A 10,188-nucleotide genomic window follows, 5' to 3' on the forward strand; every position below is an offset into this window, starting at 1 on the left:
CGGCCCAGCCCTGCCCGCCCGCCGTTAAGTAAGGGCCGAGGGGCGGGCCCGCCCTGCTTCGCCCGCCGCCGCCATTACGGGCTGGCGGCTGGAGCGGGGTGTGAGGGAGGGTAGCGTGTGTCTGCGAGGAGGAGTTGTGCCCCCTTCCTCCCCTACAGCGAGTTGTGGGTTGTTTTTTTTCTCATCCCTTCTATTTTCTGCCCTTCTTCGTTAGCCAGCAAGGAAAAGGGGCTGCTTTTAGCCTCCAGCCAGCCGGCTGCTGTGGTGAGCACTGCACCTGGCCCCCGCTGCGCTGGAGAGTGCCGTGCCCCGTGATGGCGGTGGCAGAGGAAAGAAGGAGAGTTGCCCAGGGTACCTGCTTGGGAGAGATGCTCCTGTCAGCCAAGCTGGGGCTGGAAGCGGGGTGTCACGTTTTGGGAATGGGGAGCGGTGCTGCAGGGCCTGGGTCTGCCTCCTCTGCTGGGGAAGGCTGTCAAAGGGACGGACGCTTCTGCAGAAACCTAAACAGCTGTGTTGTGCCATGCCAAGTAGCATTAAATAAACCCGTGAAATTCCTGGCTCCTGCTAATGGGGTAAAGCATACCAGTAGGAAAGGGTACACAAGTGGCCGTTGCAGTAGGGGGAGTGAAATTTACAATGTGTTTTCGGTTCCTCTGGTTATGTGCGTTGGAGCTGTGAAGCCCAAACGAATCACTGGGAGTTGCACATCTGGACAACCAATGTTAGCCATAAGGAAATTGTCATTGCAGGTATAATTATGTTTTGAAGTACATTAAAGGACTATGCACTTACAAAGTTCAGTGTGCAAGTTAGATAAATTCATGTATTTTATGTGGTATGCGGGGCCACACACATAGAAGCTACTTTGGGAACCCCATCTAAGTTTTCAAGAGCTTAAGTTACCTGGTTTCAATAGCAGAGAGGGGATGAATGGGAATATTTTGTCTTTTTTGACCCTGTATGATAGCTGGATACTTCTTTTTCTAAATCTCTTCACTCTGGCAATGGCCTTGTACTGAAGCCTTCCACTTTCTCAGCATGTTCTGCGAGTATTAGGCTCACACAAAAGTAATTCCCACCATGAAGTTAAAACTTTTGAACTCAGCACTGTCCGCTTGTACTAGGTATTGCGTGTGAAATGAGAGTTTTCAGAGGGCAAAGAGATACATTTTCACAGCGATATTTTCTTCCATTCAGAGACCATCCAGCTAAATGTCATATCTTTGCATGAAATCTGAAAATGCTTGTTCTTATTAGAAGTGTTGAACGAATTTATTTAAAACCAGCAGCCTGAGTCAGTTTAACTGATTTTGTTCTTGGAAATGGCTAGGAGTTTTTGACTGAAGTGTTCCTAAACAATTCATACTGATTCTAATGCTTGAAATGGAGACTTCTGGCCCAGAAAGGAACAGCTTGGCAATAGCGTGAGTGGCAGAACGTTATTTCCTATAATGGAAAATGAATGGCAGCCTGAACTACAGTTACGTACTGTGATGTCTGTAAGTATATAATTGTGAGCTATATGGAAATAGTTTTGTGATCATCACCTACAACATGCAATTAGCAACCAAAACTGTACAGCCTACACTGCTATAATGATGTTAGATAATCACACTCGTTGTGAACAGAACAGATGTTAGGCTTGTGCAAGTCCTGCATACAGGCTGAGATAATGTCCCTTCTTCCTACTTCCAATCCTGCTATGCCTTCAGCTTCTCCCTTTCCCTCATGGCCTGTAAAAGTCTGCCTGGTTACTTTCCTCAAAGTGTGGCTCAGAGACAATACACAGCAGGGGAAACCCAGAGAATTATGGGGGCACGCCTGCCGTTATGAATATCCAGGCAGAAAACTGCAGCGCTGCCCCACATTTTTATGCTAGTTAGAGAATGTCTCACCTTGGGGTCTGTGACTCTCGGTGCATCTCAGTGTGCTGTTAGGAGAACAACAAAGTTCCACGGTTGCTTACGCCATAGAATTAGCTGCGTTCTTTACAGGAAATACGGTTTCAGTTCGAAAAACATTAGCAAACCCCAAACAAAACAAAACCCCATTCCTGTGAGTAAATGCACTAAGCCAGGTTGTGCTTTATTGCCTTGTCATTTCTTTGTTTACCCTGTTTATTTCTTAAGCACTGAGACTATGGCTTAGTACAAGCAAAACTGGATGATGACTCTGATGTGTTTTGTTTGTAGTTTCAGTCTATGTTCTCATAAATTGGGGGGTACATCCCTGCAGTCTGCCGACCTCTGAAAGTAAATGGCATGTATGTAGATACAGAGAATTCCTTGCAGGCTAAATCATTTGCACTGCAATCAGCAAGATGCTGGGTGGTGCAGCCCTGAGGTACTAACCAATGTGAGTATGTACGGCAGAAGCTGTCCCTGAGTCAAACACAAAAATTTATTAATGGCAGCCAGACAATGGGAGCAGCTCATAATATTTGGGGGTTTAAGCAGTGACGGACAATTACAGCATATTATTCTTATTAACAGAGAAGAGAAGATTGTTAGGAAGACACTTGAATGTAGGTTTGGGAACCAGTGTCACCCTGGTACACACACAAAATTTTCTGAGGATATTAAATAAATAATGTAGTGCTACTACTGTGATGTTAGCCATACCCTTCTAACAAATGCCATTTTCAGGAGATTTTGTAAGCACCGAGAAATGATGCTCTTGCCAGAGTGCAACAATTCCTGAGCATACTCAGCTGAGAGATTTCTGCTTGGAAACACTTGCTTTTTCCATAGTAAGGGCCTGAGCTTGCACCCAGAAAGGAATTGTCACAGCACGTACTCTGTGTGTCTGAACAGCTTTACATCAGAAGCAAGCTGTTGTACACTGTCCTGACACCTAGGTGTTTCTGCTACCTCATTTCAACCCCTGTGATGGTTTGCTTTTGAATTGTTGTTCCAGAGGCAGGAGACTGTAGAGGTTGTATGAGTGCTCTCTGCTAACACAACCATCGCAGCGATGAGGCAGTATGGGTTGTGTGCAGGAGAAAGGTAAGGCATAGTTTTTGCCAAGAGTTGGCTGGTCCTAATGAAGGGCCTGCCTCGCAGTACTCTCACAGGCAAAATTTCTGCCCGCATCAAGAGTTTTGGCTGCATATTGCCTTTTGTACTGAATTCTAGGTTGATAGACCTTGTGAGCTGAATTAGAATCTGTTCTGGAGCTTTGGAAATTTGAAAAGTTACAGCTTTTGGCTTCTTTCATCATTGCCGCTAGCTTAGCATTAAACTCTGATAGGACACTGCTCTGAATGTGAGGGATTTTTTAGACAAGGAATTCTTCTTATGGATTGGCAGCCAACATCTCAGATAGTTATCACAGCCAGCAACTGATACATATGTGTAGCCTGGTTCCCCCACTGGAAGGGGGGGGGTCAAGTCTGTTGAGCTCCTGACATTTTCCTCATTTGAGCACAGAACAAGATGGCTTCACTGTGGCTAAACACAACCCAGTGTTTAGCTCTGATAAAACCTACCCGAGTTAACTGTTCCCCTTGAGGACTACAACACTTCAGGTATATCTACACTATCAAATAACTCATAGCATATTCCAGGTCCTGATCCTCTTATTGCCCATACTACGCCAGCAGTTGTTGATGCCCCGGCTCTCTTTAGGTATTAATCAGATACTTCTGTCCAAAACAAGCTCAAACATCGTCAGGGGGGATAGTTTGCTCAAGGGATAATTTGTTCCCAAGCACTATGGATGAGACTGCACCAGGGTTAACACTGCACAGCTTGGCTTGGCACTGGTGATCCTGCATTATCCCAGATATATGCATTTACCAGTGTAGAAATAGCCCCCGAGTCTGTTATGCAGGCCCTCCATGAATGCAGATAATCCTCAAAGCAAATAAAAATTCTGGAGCATTGTGACTGTGAGCCTCCAGATATTAGGATTTTTCATACAGTAATGAATTGAGAATCTCAGTATTAAAACACAAGAGCTGGTGAAAAATGCCTCTCTGGTCCCCAGCTGGACTAGTATGAAAAACACACCTTAGGCTTGATCCATCTTTGTACCTGTCAAAGAGCAAGGAGTTTTAAGCAAAGTTTTAATTGCCTCCCATCACAAAAGAAAAGTTGAAAATACCAATTGCTGTTACGGGCTGTTTTTCAGCATGTTTCATATCTTCTTCCCACGGGACAGATCTAAAAGGTAGATAAGAGCTGAAAAGCAGTTATATATTATACAAGATGTTTAAAAGCAGCTTCAAGGCCATCTTTCCAATCTCTTTTATTATCCTTTTTTTTTGAGAGAGAGAGAGAGACAAAGGCTAAAATGTCTGTCTTAAGGACAACTGTCTCCATTGCTTGCTTCCTACCAGAGATCTGGCAGGCTGTTGCGCATTTTCTCCTTTCCTTGCAGTTACCAATTTTCTAATTAAGTCTCTGTGCCTGCCCCCATTAAATCAATCAGAACATCGCCACTGATTGCAATGGGAACAGGAGCAGGCTTTAAGGGCCAGATCTGCAAAAAAGCTCGGCATCTGTAATTGGGGCTAGGTTTTCGAAGTAAGTGGCAACTACGTGCAAGCCACTGTTGCTGTGGGAGCTGCTCCTAACCCTGCATTTGCCATGCCGGCCTCAGCTCTGGGTGCAAAACGCTTGGAAAACGCCAGCTTTAGAAACCAGCGCTGCCCCAGTGAGTGTAATAGCAATTAAGAGCTGTCAGCAGCCTGGGGAGAGGCAGTCGGCACTCTTCCTTTTGCCTGGCTGAAGCGGAGGGTTTGGAGAGTGGTCAAAGAGGAATATCCAGGCCCTGAGGTCTCAGGGACGTGTCTGAAGGGCGAGAGAAGCAAAGGCTGCTCGTCCTGAATGCAGGGAGCGGTCAAAGCTCTGGCATGTGTGGTGTTTTTATGAGCAGTAGGGTATTTTCTTTGTCGTGTGCTCTTATACCCAAGTTATTGCGAAGTTTGCCAGCCGCTGTCATCGGCAGTGCTGTTTCCAATGAACAGTCAGGCTTTCCCCAGACCAAATAGCCTTTTGTTCTCGAGAAACAAATGTGGCAGTATGTCATCAGCTCAGCTTAATCACTCCTTTTTACTCAGTAAAAGGAATCTCTTGCTTTGCCTTATCAGAAGTACAGGTTTGCTCCATCAGCTGCTGAGGACCCTGGTCTCTGAGAGCCTGCGGGGCCTCCCAGGGACAGGCATGTCCTGGCAAGGAGAGGGACCGCTGAGTGTCCTCCCAAAGTGGAAAGAATTGACTGGGAGGAGCAGCTAAAGCTGCTGCTAACCTAATTAATCTCCTACGTATCAAATAGTTTATGCATGCTTTAGTATATAACTGTTTTGAAAATAATAGATTTGTAGTTTATTTTCATCTTGGAAAATAAAATTTTTCATCAATAAAAGATCAATTTTATTATTCCCATGCCTGAAGAATTATCTTTATGTCCTTACAGTAGGCAGCATTCTTGAATGTACACGTTTGTTGCTAGACTGTAACAGTAATGCAGTTATCTGTACTAATATTTTCTTCAGCTTCCTGTTTCTGTTCTTACTGCTCTTCTACTGCATCTTACTGTTGTTACTACCAGCTGCTGGACAGGGATGCTTATGGGTTTACTGGCTCAGGTGAGTTCTGCTATACTCCATTCTTTTCTCTTATTTTTCTTATTGTTCTGCACATATTACAGCTTATTAGCGTTGATTATTCTAGCACAGTTGTTACCAAATTGCAGATACTATCGAGTAGCATGTGGCCACCAAGAGATATCTACAAGCAGGGCAACAGACGTACCTCAGCTTGTATGGTTGCTCCATGTTGTGTTCAAACGCCAAAGGAATGGGCTGAAGTTTTGCGTCTGCGAGCAGTCCACGAGCTGTGGTAACAGGACCCACAGAGATACATAAAACTTAGCCATGTAAAGCTGCGGAGCCAAACCCTCCCCTGCAAATAAGTAACCACCAGACCTGTTTATTAAAAGTCTTATTTCACCTGTTGTTGGATAAATTTTTTTAAAAGTCCATTAAAAATAATGAAGCAACTCTTTTTTCTGATATATTTTGAAAATAAATAGAATTGGCGAACTAGTAATGTGAAATCCATGCAGAAATAGAATAGCAATACACAGAGCAAATATAAGCAATGATAATAAAAGGTGTTGTCTATGGCAGCTTGTGAATAAGTGTGCATAGTGGATTTTTTTTCTCCACTGTTTGCACCCTATGTACTCATTTTATATTGATACTGAAAGGCTAAATATTTTTTTCCAAAGGACTGACATCAAATCCATAAGATATGCAGGTACCTAACTTACATGGACATCAAGAGGACATTGTTAAAGGAAGCTTTCATGTATGTTGGCCTACAGGGCCACAGTTCGCTCCTCAGAGCATCTCCCTCATTTGAGCTGCTATACTGCAGCACAGGGAAACATATCACAGATTCTCCCTTTGCTTGTGTATTAAAGATCGTTCAGAAGAGTCAGTATGGCTTAGATTCAAATCTGTGGGCGAAATCATTCTCTGGTATAACTATTCATCTCAGTGAAATTGCAGCAGGGTTGATCATAATTAGCATGACTGGTAAATGTAAAGTACCTTAATTTTTAAACTCCGATCACATAGGCTCATGCACTTACACTGGTCAGTATCTTCCTCCCTGCATTTTTATTCAAATAAGACATTTGGTAGAAATTCACTGTTACAAACATGTATGTGTGATTTCTCAGAACTTCATACAATTTTCTCAGAAACCTGTTCTTGCAATATAACGTTGTTCTTTTTAGCAGTTTTCTTGTACCTTGTTTTCTTGTACTGTGCAATATCAGATGGCACTTGTCAGCCTTTTTTATTTTCCCTCATACTTTCTAAAAATGTTTTATTTTTCCTCTTATGGCTAGCACCTGTGGGGCTTTCATGTACTCCTGTAGTGAACAGGAACCTCAAGAAACGTAAGCCAAGAAGCAACAATTTCAAATTGCAGTCCTGATGTAACAATCCTTTCTATATTATATGTAGAACTTACATAGGTCTTTATTGTCATGCAGAGTCCCTGTCAAGTAGAGTCTGGGGAAGATGAATTATCAGAGATAAGATTCAAGGTAACTTACAGAAACTGAGCTGGTTTAGAATGTTGTGCAATGCGTAGAAGTTATCACTGGTTTAATCTTCGTAGCCCTTTGCCTGTAAAGTCAAAGCATTTAGGCTCATTTACACCAACTGTTCACATTTGAGACATTCAAAACAGCTCTTGACATAACTTAGAATAGCTTCTGCTTCTTTGTTTTTTTCTGCACAGTCACCTTGTAGTTTTAAAGTCTGATGTCCTGGGACCTCATAAAGCTCAGAGCAAGTGCTGTGTGAGAGATCTCTTCTCCAACAGCACAACGTTCCTGTTTCTACTCCTGAGGAGATGAGGTCTCTGATATATCTGATGCTCATCTTTCCTCTCTTCATTGGGTCAGCAGGTAGGAGCTGTCCGTGTTCAACATTTGGAATGAAGGAACAAAACATTTTGCTTGTCTGGCTGCAGCTTTTGAAATAGCTATGGGAAGCTGCTCCCTAGAGCTTTGAAATATTAAGCCCATTGCTAAAGAAGGTGGAGTAGTGGGAGGAGAAATATACTGTAGGCAATAAACTGTAATAAGTGTGATTTATTTCATGGCTGCTACCATTGCATTTATGATATGTATATGTCTAGAGTCTGTGTGTGTATGCAGAAATGTCTTTGTGTCTTTGTATTATTAGATTTCAGTAATACCCGCAACTAGCAGTGAGCAGGCTATCTAATTCATTGAAATCATGTATATTTTTTCCTTTAAAAGCTAGAAATAAACCTTTGTTTCTCAAGAAGGGGAGATGATTTAAGTGCAAGTTACAGCTGTTTTCCTGCATTGTAGTCAATACATTTCTGAGTTCATAATAATTAGCTTAAGGGTGTATATTGTTCAATTTCCATAAGGCATTTATGTTACTGTGGAAAAAAAGCAAACTTTTTCGATTTGTAACTTTAGTCTAGTGGCAAAATAGTAAACATTTTCATACCAAGGTGTAGATTGCATTTTCAGCTATTTGACCTTTGGGCTGTAATGACTTAATTCCCCGACAGCTGTGGGGCACTGAAATGTGCCTGCTTCTCCAGGGACTGAGCATATGTCTGGGACACCATCAGTTTGTGGCAATTTAAAAAGTTGCTGCTCGCAAGTTAAGATGCCGCGGACCATGCACGTGTTCTTAGCTTACCCCAACGTGAGATAAAGTCCCGTCAGTTAAACTACTTTCATTTGGGTTTAAGCTGAGTGCTTTATTTAGACATTGGAGCAACCCAAGATAAACTATGCTGCTGATGGTGGGTCAGGAGAAGAGCAGTAACTTAGTAAGTCACTGTAACGCAGTTGTATTTAATCATATGCGCAAAACCAGGTGTCCCTACTCCGCACCTGCATGATTCCAGCCTGCTGAAGGAGGCAGTAGCAGTGAAAGTACAGAAGGTGTGCTCAGACCTCTCTGGATACAGAATTGATGGCTCCAACAATTTTGGAGGTGTTGGTGTTCACACTTGCATGTGCCATAGCTTATTGATGTACACAAGTAAAGGTAAATACTATCAATTCAGAATTTTCCTCTCCCAGTCCTAACAAAGCTTTTTGTTTACTCTGTATAACTTCAAAGTATTTCATAAATGCCTTTTGCTTTGTTAATACCTCCTCTATCATTTTGCATTTGTGCCAGCCAGGTACTGAACGTAGCGCTGTGATTTGGCAGCACTTTCCCGAGGTGTCAGTGAATGCACTGGGTCCTCATACCTAAAGAATTAAGCCTCCACGGTAGACTGGAGAGAATCAGTCAGTCTTAGCACCCTGTGAATGAGACATAGGCCTCAAGTTTACTGTTGTGTAGCTGAAGTTTGATAAAACATTGCACATCTGCTGAGCTGCGGTAACTACGCTCACATAGGCACACAGAAAATGCAAGGCAACGTGACTTAGCTTACATCTCTTCTCCTCCAGGCTGAACTAAAATCCCCTCATATTTGCTCAGATAGGAGCACACACATCGTCACTTGCTGCAAGGTCACTGGATGTGCAGTGACGTGGCAATCAGTTCAGACTTAATCAGGAATATGAGCCCTTAATTCTCTGTGATCAAGAATGATTCTAGCAGTATTTTGCAAGAACGGGGAAGTTTGTACTGGAGTCCTATGGGTGGAGTGTGTGTACCTACTTCCTTAAGTTAAATTTCTTTTGCGTTATCAACAGAGTATAATTTTCTTTTTTATGCCTGTTCCAAGCTTTTGGGTAAAGTTCATGTGTAATGATAAACAGATGCTTTGTTGCATTTGAGTGATGGATGGAGTTATGCCTGCTGATAGGCAATTTCTTAAACACTTCGGCATCTTAATGAATGAAAGATGCTCTCCACTGAAGGTAAAATCACTCAGATCAGTTCAGAAGTGAATGCTGAAATCCAGGAGCCCAAGGGCTGAGCCAGTGAAGTATTTGGGGTAGGAAGGAGGAATTCTAGCATTCCACCATTGGCAGCAGTTATGTTTCAGAAATGTGTAGTACCTTTAAAGAGGCAGTGGAGAGCGTGAGGTGGAGCAGCTCGTGGGAAAACACAGCCTGTGATTTCTCCCAGACATAATCTGAGGCCCATGAATAAAAGGGAAGATTTCCATTGGTTTTATCTCCCTGCATACAACTGTGCATGGCCCAAGTCAGCCAGCAGCATTAGTAATTCCCATTCCATGGATTTCTGAGCAGGGACAGCCTGACTGTGACTTCTCTTGAGTGGCTGCTGCAGAGCAGACGGATGCTACACTGATGCTTCCCTCTTGTCAGATTATTTCACCCTTTATCCTACCTTCTTTCTAAGATTAGTTTTCTGGAAATAAATAATTCTTAAAGCCAGAGCCTGAATTTAAATCCTTATGGACCAAATGCACTTTTAGTTACCTATATCATAGCCCCTGAGATTAAATGATCATGGTTGCAGACGGGTGGTTCCCACAGATGTTACACTACGTTCAGCCTCAGTCCCAGGAAGGGTGGTTGAGCACAGCCTGTACAGCTGTGGCATATTGTTGAGGTTCTTTTACAGATCTCACCCTTCCACAGGCGTCATATAACTCTCTTAGGTTTCTCTAAAACATAGGTTTCAGCTGCGTGGGTTTTAACAGGAAAAATACCCCAAACACACATCCTCTTCCTGTGCCTGGGGCCACCCTC

The sequence above is a fragment of the Accipiter gentilis genome, chromosome 13 (assembly GCF_929443795.1).
Source record: "Accipiter gentilis chromosome 13, bAccGen1.1, whole genome shotgun sequence".
Lineage (NCBI taxonomy): Eukaryota > Metazoa > Chordata > Aves > Accipitriformes > Accipitridae > Astur > Astur gentilis.